We start from the raw sequence: 16848 nt of genomic DNA on the forward strand, positions 1-16848 counted from the left end.
ACCATCATGATAACCATAATAACTATTTTTCCATCCAATATTTAACAGGGAGATCCAGTAAGCAACAGAGACAGGTTTCTCTTGGATCCTATAAAGATATTTTGGCATGTCCTCAGTACAACAAGGGTTTTTATATCTGCCTTACCCATAAAAAAAACCCATTTTCAATGGTGCTGCACAGCACACAAAGAAACATACAGGCAGTTTTGCTGGCAAACTTTATTGACCACATGATTTAAACCTCCGTATACCTATACGTTTGGGTTACAATTTGGTGCAATGACGGTCAAACATATATATCTCTATTAAGAGATCAATTTTTCATTACAGCAACCAGGTTTAGTGTCTACCTATTAGCTGCATACCAGCTGTAGTTTTCTGCCTTATCAACTATAATCTACTACCATACCACACCGCGCATGCCCAATCTCGTCCGATCTTGGAAGCAATACGGTGTTGGGCCTGGTGAGTACTTAGGTGGATGACCACTAAGGAATACCAGGTGTTGTAGGTTTTTTGACGGCGCTACATCGGTTATTGCACTAACCTCGTAGTATAACGGATTAATGCCTGGTGGGCCTGCAATTAATGCCTTATTTATTCATCAATATATTCACAGTCTTAGCTTAAATTGGTGGTTTATATTTTATAGCCACATTTTAGACAAAAAAATCTTTTTTGGTGTACCTATATCTTATCTAAATATCATTAAAGGTTACGTTTTAATTATTTCATCTTTACATTATTGTTTATATATATTTAAAATCATAACGGTTTCCAAGAGTGAGTGCTCCCAACAAAGGTCACTTTTCTTTGTTTTTCTTTTTCCCATTATCTAATTTGCAGTGTAAGAATAAAGCAGCCAGTATTTACCCTGCACAGAAAAAATATAACCCACCCAAATCTAACTCTATCTGCAAATAATATATCTGCCCCCCCCCCCCTGCAGTGCACATGGTTTTGCCCAATTGCTGACAAACTTGCTGCTGCGATCAGCTCAGAATTACCCCCTTAGATCTGAGATCTGAACTTGCTGAAATGACATGAGGGCTCAGTTTGACTTGGATCCCCAAAGTGACCCGAGCCAGGACTCAGTTTGACTCGGAATCCCAAAGTTCGGGTGTTTTCGGTGTTTGTATCACCATTTAACTACACTCATGCTCACTGTCTAAAATAAATGAAGAAGTTGCCCATAGCAACCAATCAACATCTACCTATCATTTATATAATGTACTTTATAAATGCTAGCTGATTGGTTGCTATGAGCAACTTCTCCACTCCGTAGAATTTTTGATCATTTCCCCCATGGTTTACACCATGTGGGAGTTTCTTGTTCCCAACATATTGCCATTTTTGCTAGTGTGGCTGTGCATCTCCAGTAGGTCCAGGCCCCGGTACTTTATACCGCCCAGCCCCTATCAGTTCCCCTGAATCAATGAGAAAAACACTTCCTGTAATATATTTCAGTGCTAAAGGAACTGTACTAGCATATTCTGCATCAATCTAGTGGAAATAGGGACACGAAAAATATGTTTTTCTAACATTATTACAAAAATGTCATCTGTGGACATTGTATCATCCCGGGTATTATTACTTATTTTGTTTGCTCTTATCTAGTTTCAGAAATGACATTTTGTCCCTCTGTTAATATGAGATATATTTGCAGACATACTGTAAATTGTATTGTAAGCTCTAAATCTGAAAAGAGCATTGCAAAATTACAGCGTATTACAGATAGGCTTTTATGGCTTAGCATAATCTGTTTATCCTTCAAGACTGAGTTTCTGATTGCCAAATAAAAGCCAATCTAATGAATACAGCTGTTTTTAGTCTTCTCCTATATACACCTACTGTATATAGCCTCGAAGAATCTATTAAATGTGTTTATCACCATAGACACTCTGATATGGTTTTATTTTTCTTACAAAAAAGGAAGAACTTACAGTATGACTGGGTGGTTTTCGATCATCTTCAGTGATGTCCGACATTACCAATGTGGGTGGAACATGAATGAGCTTGACCGCAGATCGCTGCGTACGCAGCCAGACGCATGTTGGGGGCCTCCCAGCCAGTAGCGGATCTTGCCACGGGCAAGCAGGACTTTTGCCCGGGGCGGCGCTGTGCCCCCCCGCTACCGCTGCCCGCTGTGAAGGGAAACTAGACGCGTAGCATCTAGTTTCCCTTCGTGGAGAGGACCTTTTCTGTAATGATGTGCGGTGCGCGTTGACGTCATCGCGCACCGCACAGCAAAGGTCCTCTCCACGAAGGGAACTAGACGCGTAGCGTCTACTTTTCCTTCGTGGAGAGGACCTTTGCTGTGCGGTGCGCGATGACGTCATCGCTCACCGCACATCATTTCAGCGGCGCTGCTACTGTACAGGGGGCGTAACTGACCACGCCCCCTGTATGAAGCCACGCCCCCTATGGCCGCCCGGGGCGCAAAAAGCCCCTGAGCCGGCCCTGCTCCCAGCACAGGACAGCCTCCTGATGCGTCAGCAATTAGATTGCGAAAGCATCGGAACTAAGGTTGACCCCTGGCAGCGCTGTCAGGTGGTCAGCCACCATATTTTTATCGGGCGAATGCGTGACGTCACACGCAGCAGCTCCGATAAAAAAATGGCGGCCGAAACCGGTCCCGGTCCAGACACAAACGCCCGCCGTTGTCAATCACATTGGGGTCGCATTCATCGGGGATGTGACCACAATGTGTGGGGTCACACAGCCGTAATGCAGCCGAGGAGCATGCGCAGTTTGCCTCCATCTGCAAACTGCGCTGTGGGCCGAGTCTGAATGACCCCCTAAATCCACAATATTGTTCAGAAAAGCAAACACACAATTTATTTAATATATTATATTTAGTACACATGTATAATCCATTAATATGGTATAGGAGGGATACGCAAGAGGGAAAGTAAGAGGGGGTGAAGGTTTAGGGAGGCAGTAGTCCCCATCAATGGCTACCGGGCCCCACTACAGACTTGGGCAATTAGTACCCACTCCCCTCTTGCTGTGCCACTCGTATCTTAAAAGGAATTCAAAAGAAACCATAAAAACGCAAAATTGCATCAATTCAGATGTGGTTGGAGATGCTATTACTGTACATGGAAGCAGCAGCGATACACTAGTATGGTAATGCAGCAGGGGCGTCTGATATAAGTAGATGCCACTTGCTTGCATTAGTGATCAAGCACAGCAACAGATATCCTGAGATACTATTGGCTGGCTGTGTCAGTGCGTTTCTTGCGGCGGACGAGCCATGCAACCGCACGGGGCGCCTACCGCGGCACTTTATCCCTTCCCAGCTCCCCCTCATCACTCCTCTTCCCGAGTACTCCGTTTTGGGGGCGGAGTTTTGCGGAATGACGTGGTTGCGTTGTGACATCACGACGCAACCGCGTCATTCCATGAAACTCCGCCCCCCAAACGGAGTACTAGGCAGGAGAGCAGTGACATAAAAACCATGGGGCAAGCAGGGTCCCCGGTGCATCAAACCTCCCCTCACTCAATAGAGTGGGTGTACTTCGCGCTTGATAGAGCTGTTTCACCTGAGCAGCTGTACAAATTGGATAGTCACTCCAAACTGAACAAAAAACAACAAACATCGATCCCGCCCGCCCACCACCATTATCCCGCAGCCGCCACCTGACACAAATCCGCCGCCGAGCAAATCCCGCCGTGGTGCTCGGCGGCGTTACTACAGCAGCTCCTAGCCTCCCTCCTTGCTAGGGCTGCTGCTGGGAGCGTGGACCGTGATGCCACCGTCACGCTCCCTGAGCTTCTGCATTCAGTCCTCACCATCCCCCCCCTGCTCCAGACCAGAGTGTCATTCTTTTTAGTATCTCCTCTGTCCTTGCTGAATTTAAGTGGTGAGGGGGCGAAAACCAGACACACAGAGACGCAGAGAATAAGGGGGGGGGGGGGGGGGTGAGGCGCACACAGACAAGGAATGAAGGTGGAGGGGGTACACACAGAGGCATAGAATAAGAGGGGGGTCACACATAGGCACAGAATGAAGGGGAGGGGGAACACACAGAGGCATAGAATAAGAGGGGGGGCACACACAGGCACAGAATGAAGGGGAGGGGGAACACACAGAGGCATAGAATAAGAGGGGGGTCACACATAGGCACAGAATGAAGGGGAGGGGGAACACACAGAGGCATAGAATAAGAGGGGGGGGCACACACAGGCACAGAATGAAGGGGAGGGGGAACACACAGAGGCATAGAATAAGAGGGGGGTCACACATAGGCACAGAATGAAGGGGAGGGGGAACACACAGAGGCATAGAATAAGAGGGGGGGCACACATAGGCACAGAATGAAGGGGAGGGGGAACACACAGAGGCATAGAATAAGAGGGGGGTCACACATAGGCACAGAATGAAGGGGAGGGGGAACACACAGAGGCATAGAATAAGAGGGGGGGCACACAAGTACAGAATGAAGGGGAGGGGGTACACACAGAGGCATAGAATAAGAGGGGGGTCACACATAGGCACAGAATGAAGGGGAGGGGGAACACACAGAGGCATAGAATAAGAGGGGGGGCACACAAGTACAGAATGAAGGGGAGGGGGTACACACAGAGGCATAGAATAAGAGGGGGGTCACACACAGGCACAGAATGAAGGGGAGGGGGTACACACAGAGGCATAGAATAAGAGGGGGGTCACACATAGGCACAGAATGAAGGGGAGGGGGAACACACAGAGGCATAGAATAAGAGGGGGGGCACACATAGGCACAGAATGAAGGGGAGGGGGAACACACAGAGGCATAGAATAAGAGGGGGGGCACACAAGTACAGAATGAAGGGGAGGGGGTACACACAGAGGCATAGAATAAGAGGGGGGTCACACATAGGCACAGAATGAAGGGGAGGGGGAACACACAGAGGCATAGAATAAGAGGGGGGTCACACATAGGCACAGAATGAAGGGGAGGGGGAACACACAGAGGCATAGAATAAGAGGGGGGGCACACAAGTACAGAATGAAAAGGGAGGGGGGTACACACAGAGGCATAGAATAAGAGGGGGGTCACACATAGGCACAGAATGAAGGGGAGGGGGAACACACAGAGGCATAGAATAAGAGGGGGGTCACACATAGGCACAGAATGAAGGGGAGGGGGAACACACAGAGGCATAGAATAAGAGGGGGGGCACACACAGGCACAGAATGAAGGGGAGGGGGAACACACAGAGGCATAGAATAAGAGGGGGGTCACACATAGGCACAGAATGAAGGGGAGGGGGAACACACAGAGGCATAGAATAAGAGGGGGGGCACACATAGGCACAGAATGAAGGGGAGGGGGAACACACAGAGGCATAGAATAAGAGGGGGGGCACACAAGTACAGAATGAAGGGGAGGGGGTACACACAGAGGCATAGAATAAGAGGGGGGTCACACACAGGCACAGAATGAAGGGGAGGGGGTACACACAGAGGCATAGAATAAGAGGGGGGTCACACATAGGCACAGAATGAAGGGGAGGGGGAACACACAGAGGCATAGAATAAGAGGGGGGGCACACATAGGCACAGAATGAAGGGGAGGGGGAACACACAGAGGCATAGAATAAGAGGGGGGGCACACAAGTACAGAATGAAGGGGAGGGGGTACACACAGAGGCATAGAATAAGAGGGGGGTCACACATAGGCACAGAATGAAGGGGAGGGGGAACACACAGAGGCATAGAATAAGAGGGGGGTCACACATAGGCACAGAATGAAGGGGAGGGGGAACACACAGAGGCATAGAATAAGAGGGGGGGCACACAAGTACAGAATGAAAAGGGAGGGGGGTACACACAGAGGCATAGAATAAGAGGGGGGTCACACATAGGCACAGAATGAAGGGGAGGGGGAACACACAGAGGCATAGAATAAGAGGGGGGTCACACATAGGCACAGAATGAAGGGGAGGGGGAACACACAGAGGCATAGAATAAGAGGGGGGGCACACACAGGCACAGAATGAAGGGGAGGGGGAACACACAGAGGCATAGAATAAGAGGGGGGTCACACATAGGCACAGAATGAAGGGGAGGGGGAACACACAGAGGCATAGAATAAGAGGGGGGTCACACATAGGCACAGAATGAAGGGGAGGGGGGTACACACAGAGGCATAGAATAAGAGGGGGGGCACACACAGGCACAGAATGAAGGGGAGGGGGAACACACAGAGGCATAGAATAAGAGGGGGGTCACACATAGGCACAGAATGAAGGGGAGGGGGAACACACAGAGGCATAGAATAAGAGGGGGGTCACACATAGGCACAGAATGAAGGGGAGGGGGAACACACAGAGGCATAGAATAAGAGGGGGGTCACACATAGGCACAGAATGAAGGGGAGGGGGAACACACAGAGGCATAGAATAAGAGGGGGGTCACACATAGGCACAGAATGAAGGGGAGGGGGAACACACAGAGGCATAGAATAAGAGGGGGGCACACACAGGCACAGAATGGAGGCAGAGGGGGGTACACACAGAGGCATAGAATAAGAGGGGGGGCACACACAGGCACAGAATGAAGACGGAGGGGGGTACACACAGAGGCATAGAATAAGAGGGGGCACACAAGTACAGAATGAAAAGGGAGGGGGGTACACACAGAGGCATACAATAAGGAGGGGCACACAGAGGCACAGAATTAAGGGGGAGGGGGTACACACAGAGGCATAGAATAAGGGGGCACACACAGGCACAGAATGAAGGGGGAGGGGGTAACACACAGAGAGGCATAGAATAAGGGGACGACGACAGAGAGGCAAAAAATGAAGGGGGAGGGGGGATACACACGGAGGCATAAAATAAGGGGGACACAGTGAAGCAAATAATGACATAATGAAGGGGGGAAAGGACACAGGGAGACATAGGTGGGTATCCAATTATCCCTTATGCTGTTTTGCACGATAAAAACGGCTGGTCATCACGATTAATGACCAATGGTCATTATCGCGGTATCCAATTACAGGCCGTTTTTATTGGCCGAAATTGGACCCATGATCGTGCGATACATGGGAATAGGGATAAGTCCTCAATCCCATGCGTTAGCGCAGCTCTGGCAGGACACTTATCGCAGATTATGCTTCTGGTACCTGAGGCACCAGAAGCATAATCCCTGATAAATGCTGGCATCAGAGCTAATTGGATAGCCCCCGGAAGATACAATTACCCCAGCGGTCATTGACAGTGGGTAATTGGATACCCCCCAAAGAATAAAGGAGGAGACGATGCGTGCTGATGGTGTGCTGAGAGACGACATGGGGAAGTGATGGTGTGCTGAGAGACGACAGACAGGGAGGTGATGGTGTGCTGAGAGACGACAGACAGGGAGGTGATGGTGTGCTGAGAGACGACAGACAGGGACGTGATGGTGTGCTGAGAGCCCTCACACAGCCCTCGCAAGTGGCATTACACAGCCCTGGCAATGATCATGACACCCGTCCCAGACCATGCAACCCCTGGCAACCAGCATGGATCCCAGAGCATGCAGCCCCTGGCAACCTGCATGGATCCAGAGTATGCAACCCCTGGCAACCAGCATGGATCCCAGAGCATGAAACCCCTAGCAACCAGCATGGATCCCAGAGCATGAAACCACTGGCAAATAGCAGGACACCCAGCACGTGAAACACTTGGCAACTAGCAGGTAATTTAAAAGTAATTAGAAGCTTTACTGTAGGGCATAATGTATCAAGGGCATTGCGGTGTGTGGCATAATATGGTGCAGGGGGCATTACTGTGTGGGGCTTAATATGGTGGAATATATATTTTTTTCTGTGGTAGCTGTGATCTGTTGGTGCAGGGTCAAAAACTGGGGTGTAAGATAGTGTCTTCAGGTGAGACACCTGCCCATTTTAGCGAGACCATGCCCATTTTAGCAAGACCACTTCCCCTTGCCGGGAGTTGGCGCAAATTTATATTCTTCATATCTATGGGGTGGGGGGGCGCATTTTTTTTGTCAATGCAGGTGGGGGGCGCATTTTAAAATCTCGCACTGGGAGCCAAATTGGCTAGAAACAGCCCTGGGCTGTGTGACCCATGTGGTTGCGCAAGCCAGCCGCAGTTCCTACCAGGAAGCTATGATGGAGATCCTGGCTGTCTGCTGCCGATCTGCGTCGCAGTGTGGAGTGTGCAGTGCAGATCCAACGCAAGAAAAAAGTACTGATCATCGGTACTTTGCGGCATGAGCCACAGCTATGTCTGGACTAAAAGTTAACAGTGAGTTCTATATCAAAGGATAAAGGAGGAGCTTGTGTCCTTAGAGACTGTGGGGGATTCCGCCTTGTTAGAGGTGGTGAGCGCTACTGTGCATATTCCTTACTACAGGGAGGTTGTGTTAGAGCAGGTGGTCTTCAGTATGCCGACTGACGGGATCCCGGCGCACAGTATACCGGCGCCGGGATCCCGACAGCCGGCATACCGACACTTATTCTCCCTCGCGGGGGTCCACGACCCCCCTGGAGGGAGAAGAAAATAGCGTTGCACGCCACCGTGCCCGTAGTGTGGCGAGCGCAGTGAGCCCGCATGGGGCTCATTTGCACTCGCCACACTGTCGGTAAGCCGGCAGTCGGGCTACCGGCGCCGGTATGCTGGTCGCCGGGAGCCGGCATACCATAGTGAACCCGTTAGAGCACCACAGTGGGAGACAGATGTCTTTCACTTAGCTCCAGAGGGGCCTGGGATTACTGCCTTACCATTAGCGCTAGAGAGCCTGGTACCGCATGCATTCCACACTGCTATCCAGACACATCACTGGCTGGTGACCTGTACGCTCCACTCTGCTCAAGCCCTGCTGCATGCGAAAAATCTGTTTATGGGTATAACTCTGAGTACAGGTGTACAATCACAGCGCTACCAGATTAACCAATCACTGGTTAAGGCAGTAGTTTACAAACTTTTTTGAATCACGGCGCCCTAGAATATCAGAATTTTTTTCACGCCACCCCTAGGCCAAAACATTCTTATTGAGAAATGTAAAAAGAAATATTACATTAAGTAGATCGCATTTATATGTCATCCTTAGGGTCAGTTGTGTGGTGAGGGACAAGATTTGCTTCTGTTTGGCCACATATATTATGACTGGCAGCCACCAGCACTGGTTTTGCCTATTATATTGAGGATGAATAATTTGAATTGGTCCTGGACCACCAACCCAGGGCACCCCTGCAAGTGTCCCGAGGCACCCCAGGGAGCCACGGCACACAGTTTGGGAACCTCTGGGTTAAGTACTGGGCTGTTGGTTGCTCAGGTCATCCACTGGTGTGTACACTGACGGATACCACAGCTACCTGTTCACACATATTCCAACATATCTTTCTTTAAAGGACCATGATGCCCAGATCACGTAAAATGTTAGATCACTCATCAAGAGCTGACATGTTTGCAGAGCTCTAGTTGTTTCCAGTTTGTAGTAGTCAAAGGTTTTGTGGTTGCTTGACCTTGCTGTGGGCAGGAAAGCAATCCATGTGTCTACATACTGTTGGTTTGGTCACTGAATTAATAAGCGATCATACCGTTTCACCAGATATTTGGAAATAATTCTGTTAGTCTGTAAAGGTAATTTAACTGAAGATAGGTGAGCACATAGCTAATTTATTTCATAGAGCCTTGTACATACATAGCTGCATGCCCACTTTGGGAAATGCCCCTTACAAATGCTTTGCAGTAACACTTGTGGGATAGCAGCTCAGATGGGAATGTGAATAATGAAAGGTTATAACATTCCTGTCCTGCCTTACTCTATATTACTTCAGGGTTAGCATATTCATGAACTAGTTTACTAGTAAGAGGACACCACAATTGTCTTCATTTCAAACAGTTTCCCCCGGAAACTACCCCTAAACTTCCCCGGGGGTGCCTAACCCTAACCCCTCCTTCACACAACTTAAACCTAACAACACCCCCCTCCCCCCGCAGCCTTACCCTAACCCAGCAGCCTCCCCAGCCTAAACCTAACCTCCCATGCCCCCGCGGCTTACCTCTCCGACTGCCCGGCAGTCCGTTGATCGGGATCCTGCATGTTGAGATGATGGCACGGGCATTGTGATCCTATTCGAGATTCACATTCTGATCCATGACGGGATTCCGGCGTCCGTATTTTGACAGCCGGGATCCCGACCATCAGGATCCTGACCGTATCCCAAATAAAGTGCACTTGTTTGGTGTCCCATTCAAAGTATAGACTAGCTTCCAATTGCCTAGCCTCTCATTAGAGCAGCTGATCAGAAATATACTGTGATCAGTCTACTGATGTATAATTGGTTGGGTTTTCGTACATTTGTGTGATGATGATGATGATGATGATGATGATGATGATCTGTAGCACTACCTAGCCACTTCTGACTGGCTGGTTGCAGCTTAACCCGTACAGCTGACAGTACTTAAATTATTAGGGTGGCTGTTCTTATATTGCAAACGCAAGTTTTGCATGTATATTAATAATGCTTTCCAAACACTGGGCCTAATTCATGTTTAGAAGGAATTGCACATCCACAAGGAAGCTGGTTCTGTGTCATTAACACTGAAATGCAACAGGATGCATCAGTAGGAGATAGACGCCTCCTGTTAGCATTTGCTGCGTGTGATGATGCAGCCTCGGACCACCATCGTGACCATCGGCAGAAAGGGTCTTGCATCTGCACAGACCCCCAAACATCATATTTGTATGCAGACCATCGAGTTTGCGTACAGATGTGAATCAGACCCTCTATTCTCTATTGTGTATATGATTACATTACATTTTATAGGGTAATGCAAAATCCGTCTTTACAATATAATATGTACTAACAGTATTAAACCACATCGCTACTCTTTTCTACACCAGTGGTTGTCACCTCCATTCCTCTAGTACCACCAACAGGTCATATTTTCTGAATTAATCATGCACAGGTAAGTTAATCTATTTTGCTGCTTTAGTAATTATCCCATCTGCTTTCACTGACGGAAATCTTCAAAACATGACCTGTTGGGAGAACTTGAAGGTTGAGATTGAGGTTTCCTGCTCTACACCATCGGATGGCGTATGTGTGCACACTTGCTGCTATAGACTTGGACATGTTTCTGCATATTATGGGTGCAGATCAGAGGCGGATTTACCGCTAGGCAATGCAGACAGATGCTAAGGGCCCAGCGGGTCCCAGGGGGCCTGGCCGCAGCAGCCGAAGGGGATGTATAATGGAGCAGAGGGCATTTCTAATTGCTGAATACTTCTGGGCAGGCCAGCCCTCAGCAGGCTGTCAGCGCACATTGATTGGACAGCTGCCGCCGGGAGCCGGCACAAGCGCACGCCAACTCTGTCTAGTCTCCTCTTCTGAACTGTGTTGTGCGTGTAAAGTCAGGTACACACTGGGCGATGCTGAAAATGTCGGCGATGAATGACTATATCATCGAACGATATAGCGTTCAACAATATAGCGCGTACACACTGAACGTTATCGTTCAACGATAATGATCAATGACATAACCACCGGCAATCCCGAACATGCAGCTCAGCCCAACATTGCCGGGTTGAGCTGCATGTCAGCTCAGTATTGGTGATCACTGAACGATGTGCATACACTCTGGCCAATATAAACCTAAAAATAAATGATAATGACATTTATGTCGTTATCGTTTATTTTTTAGGCTGAAATCGCCTAGTGTGTGGCAGGCTTAACAGTCATGCATGGAGAGAGGAGCCGAGAACTTGTAGACAGTAAAGGGCCCCATACAGTAGAACGATTATGCCCAATTTCAGCCCAATTCGAGCATTCGGGCCGATATATTAGGTATATAGTAGAGATAGGAACTTAGGGGCTGATTCTGCCAAATCTGCATCAACTTCCTTCCTGGATGCGGCCGCAAGGAGAAGGGTCACACGCGCACTACGGCCAGTGCCCGCAGACAAGATGGACGCGGCCACTGCTTAGGGATGGACGTGCGACTGCGTCCAACTCCGATTCAAACCCTTAGATATCTGCGACGTGATGCAAACTTACTGCACTTTTGAGATGCCCAAAGAGCACTTAAGGAAAGTTTTCCATTTCCATACATAATATTACTTATAGGTGGTTTTGAACAGTGTCAAACTATGACTAAGAAGCAACATACAAAGCACACACACTGTACATGCACGTTCTCAAAGTATAAATAAACTTATACTGAACTCAGTGGTATCATATAGATCCTTATAATACATGCCTGTACCTACTGGTGCAAGTAGCGACACAGGGTGTATTGGAGGCTAAGGGGTCTATTTACTGGTCTTGGATGGAGATAAAGTACCAGCCAATCAGCTCCTAACCGCCATGTTACAGGCTGGGTTTGAAAATGACAGTTGGGAGCTGAGGAGTTTTGACTGGTACTTTATCTCCATCCACTTTATCTCTCTCTAAGGCTTAGTAAATAGACCCCTGAGTGCTGACTGGTGGGTGCAACTTGTAGTTACGGTATTTATAGCAAAGTAAAGCTTGGAGCCTGATAGATGCTGTGATAGAGGCTGGGCTGCTCAATCTAACAAATGACTGTCAACCTTGGTCCCTAAATGATGTTCCTGCCCTTCTGTCATCTGCCATAATTGCCATATTTCATTTTTATTACTTTCACAGTCTGTAGTTCAGATGAAGTGGCCCTAGCAAATAGTACACTGCTATGACAGTATATATAGTTACTGAGCTCTAGCTATCTTCTGTATATAAGATCTGCATTCTATATTCACTCCTTTTCTGAGTGTAAGTGATTGCACCTGTTATGCAGGAAGGGTGATGAAGTCACAGTTATGATGTCAACATTGCTGAAAGTTTGCGCATTATGTCAACATTTAGCATGGGCCGGTAGCAGATGGAAAGGGTTAGCCTAAGGGAGATTAGGGTTAGGCACTAGGGGAACCTTTAGGGTTAGGCTATGAGAGGGGAGGGTTAGGCACTAGGGGAAGGATTAGGCTGCGGGAGGAGAGGTTCAAGTTAGGCACTGGGGAAGGGTTAGGCTACAAGAGGGCAGGTTGGGATTAGTCACTAAAGGGACTAGGATTAGGGGTTAGGATTAGTAATACTTACAGCATGAAGCCATCGGAAGTCATCTGGACATCACCACCAGACAGTGAAGGAGATGTGGACCAGATTTGTCATTCCTAGACCAACAGGTATGGTTTGTCGACATTCTAATCATGGAGACATTTCATCTGTTTTTGTTTTCAGATTGTAGCTGTCATTTTATAGAATGTACTAAATGAGAGATGCGTGTCCGCATACAGCAACCCCAGAGCAGTGGCATCACTGCATGAGAAGGCGTTGCTAGACCAGTCTGAGATGTCTCCATTGTTCAGATGACAGAGGGCTTGTCAAACCTAGATGGTGGCCACACTGCACCCCGCGACCCAGTACATTTGCTTCTGTCAGATATTTTGGGGGTGGGCCACACCTTTGCCCCCCGTTCTGACACCTATCCCTAGAATAACTGCTACATGTAGAGCGATTCTGTGTAAAAACCCACCATATGTGCAGGTTTCTGCTGCCTGGATTGCTTTTTCTTGAAATGATCAGGAAGGAACTAGACACAGTATAGAATAAAGCAAATAATTTTCCCTCCATCATCTTTTACAGTCCATGTTTCACCAGATTCTCAGATCTCACAGGCTGGCTGCACGGTGGGCTGTGACTGCACTGAAACCATTAACAGTGATATATATGTAATAAGCGTCTAAGGGTGTACTAGAAACAAAGGAAAGAAAAAAACACTGTGCATGGTAAAAAAAAATAATAATACATGACTAATTAGAAGACTTTATATTGGCAGCATGCTGCATTATGTGCAAGGTCTTTAGTATCTCTCAAATAAAATATACACATGTTAGAAGTGGACATAAAGGAAATATATCTCATACTAGGTGATTCATCGCGCCCTACGGGCGCTCTTCACACTGTCGAAAGAGGCTACGCCCCCTTAACCCTTGCACGCCCTTGTGGCGTGCCATATTTGTTTTATATGAGGTATTACCTCCAATCATAATTGTGTGAGTGGTTAAATATTGCACGGACAAAGGGCGTGAACAGTGCACGCAGGGCCGGATGAATCACCTAAGTAGGTGCTGTGGTTGGGGGAGTGGCAGGTGCGGGGGAGACGCGGATGGGGAGGGGCGGTTGCAGGGAAGTACTGCATGGGGGGGGCTGGGTGCGGTGGTGACGCGTGGGGAGAAGGGTCGGGTGCCGCGGGCACGGGAGGGGCGGTTGCAGGGGAGTGCTGCGTGGGGGGGAGGGCTGGGTGCGGTGGTGACGCGTGGGGAGAAGGGTCGGGTGCGGCGGGTGGGGGCCTGGAGCCACCACGGATGGGGGAGGAGTTGCGGGGGTGCCGCAGGTGGGGGAGGGGTGGGTGCGGTGGTGCCGCAGGTGGGGAGGGGGCGGGTGCGGGGGTGCTGCGGGTGGAGGAGAGGATCCGGAGCCACCGCGGGTGGTGCGCTGGGGGGGGGGCTGCGGATGGGCCCGGAGGTACTGCGGGTTGGGGATTGGTGGGTAATGCTTCTCCTGCTGTCCTAACCTTGGCAGTGGCTCTCCCAGAGACTCGCACAGCAGCCACGCAGTCAGTCACTATTGTTAGCGCCGGTGTCCCAACGCGCCGCATTACAGGGAAGAATAAACTGCAGCTCCCGGCAGCCCTTAGCGGCAGAATGCTTCAGCACTAAGGGCTGCTGGGTGCTGTGGTTTATTTAGTGCATCTACTTCCCTGTAATGCGGCACGTTGGGACACCGGCGCTAACAATAGTGACTGGCTGGCAGAACTAACTGACTTGCTGAATCAGTGTAAAAGGTGAGAGTGCTGTGCGGTATCAGTGACACTGCACACCCACTGCACTGCACAGCACTCTCACCTTTTACATTGATTCAGCGTCCAGACATTACCCACCGCAATATCACCCACTCGGGGCTTCCAGGCCGCCAGCACAGGTGCTGTATTGCGGAGTCAGGGCCTCTGGGGATCTGGGCGCGGCTGTGGTGGGGAGGCACTTCTGTGACTTCACGTGTAGAGGAGGCTCTGGGGATCAGAGTATGCAGCGCAGGGAGGGCTATGAAAGCCTTCCACTGCTCCGCTTTCATACACATCTATGCCAGTGGCCGCAGCAGCTTTTGTTCCACCTGCGCCACGGATAGGGAGTGGGGATTGTTGATGCCGGAGGGGGCAGGCAGACTGGCAGCAGGACATAGGACACTGCAGTAAAAGGATTTTTTCTTTCCTATCTACAGCGCAGAGACTTGCTGCAGATGCAGTGTCATACCCTCCAACTGTACCTTTTTGGCAGGTACAGTACCTTTTTTTTATGGTCTGTACCGATTTTTGGCTCTCCAAACTTCCATTGAAAGTATAGGAAAAGGGGCATGGCCACGCCTCTTTACCCGTGGCCACGCCCCCTTTTTGAATTTGTACCGATTTTTATGTGTAAATTGTTGGAGGGTATGTTACTGCAGATGCAGTGGGCCTATTTTGGGGTGTGGACCTGAAGATGCAGCTCCATCAGCCCCATTGTTAATCCTGCTCTGGGAACACACAGTAAAGGGCAGAGCCTCCCATTAGATGTCACCTGTGTGGGAGCGTGTTTCTCGCCCAATCAGCTGTGGACTGGGTGTGATAGACCTGCTGCTAACCCAATGAGAGCTCCTAGCCACGCCCAACGTTAGCCACACAGTCACAGAGTCACAGATCTGGGCTATTATATAGGAGAATATATAGCAATATGTGTGGATTCTGGCGCACTAATAGTGTCAGCCCAACCTTACTCCTCTAGTGATCTGCCCAAAATCAGATCATACACAAATAATTGGAAATGGCAAAATGAGGGAAGATCAAAGGCGATACTAGCAATTTGAAAACATATGTAAAAGGATTTTCTTTCCTCTAAACTGGAAACAAAACATAAATATACATCACATGAATTCTTTAGAAGTCCTGGGTCAGACGTTCTTTCTCCTTATGCTGTTCCAAGGACTCCCAAATATAGCATATGAAAAAAAGCAAAAATAAACACAAAATGAGTAGGAAAGTTTCAACTAGATAAGGGGATGTCCCGTGAGTTTTTCCGGAAAAAGAGGCCTTATGATGTGGGTAAATCTTGGTAGAAGATCAAGATAGTTCCTCACCACCACTTCACGATACAAGGCAACGTACCAATGACTCACTTAAAGAAGGATATCAACATGCATGTAAAGGTATCTTTCATACTTCTTATAACCAACAATATACACAGTTTGTCATTCAAATGAACGTACCCCACTCACTTCTTAGAGGGTGGGTTTCCACATATAACGGTATCTTTCATACTTCTTATAGCCAGCATCAAAGAAAGGATATAGCGTTCAGTTGAACGTACCGCACTCGCTTCATAATAGGCGGAATCCCACATGTAGCGGTTTCTTTAAAATCGATGCACAACTTCTTTTCTCCAAAAAAGGTTTATTTACACAAAACAGGATAGTATACAAAACAAACAAAAAAAAAAAAAATTCTCCTCATCTAATTCCCAAAAAACGGTACAATGGAGATAGTGAGTCAGATGGAATGTGACATACACAAGTGAATTCTGGATTTACACTTGTGAAAACAAGTCCTACGTACCAAAGGAATGATGATGGAAAGAGCAGCTGCTGAATAGGAACATTCACTGTCTGGTAGCACCAACGCCGTTTCGACTAAAGGTCTTTATCAAGGTGTATCAGCATAAGGAGAAAGAACGTCTGACCCAGGATTTCTAAAGAATTCATGTGATGTATATTTATGTTTTGTTTCTAGTTTAGAGGTAAGAAAATCCTTTTACATATATTATATAGGAGATATTATAATAATAATAATAATAATAATTTT

The 16848-nt window shown here is 48.3% G+C and overlaps 1 protein-coding gene and 1 pseudogene across 3 annotated transcripts in view; both read left to right on the plus strand.

Annotated features, from left to right (window-relative positions):
* Nucleotides 1-16848, plus strand: part of NWD2 (NACHT and WD repeat domain containing 2) — a 375307-nt gene that overhangs the window by 269051 nt on the left and 89408 nt on the right. The window lies entirely within an intron of this gene.
* On the plus strand, nucleotides 396-514 carry LOC134940831 (5S ribosomal RNA; annotated as a pseudogene).

Source organism: Pseudophryne corroboree, chromosome 1 (genome assembly GCF_028390025.1).
Source record: "Pseudophryne corroboree isolate aPseCor3 chromosome 1, aPseCor3.hap2, whole genome shotgun sequence".
Taxonomy (NCBI): Eukaryota; Metazoa; Chordata; class Amphibia; order Anura; family Myobatrachidae; genus Pseudophryne; species Pseudophryne corroboree.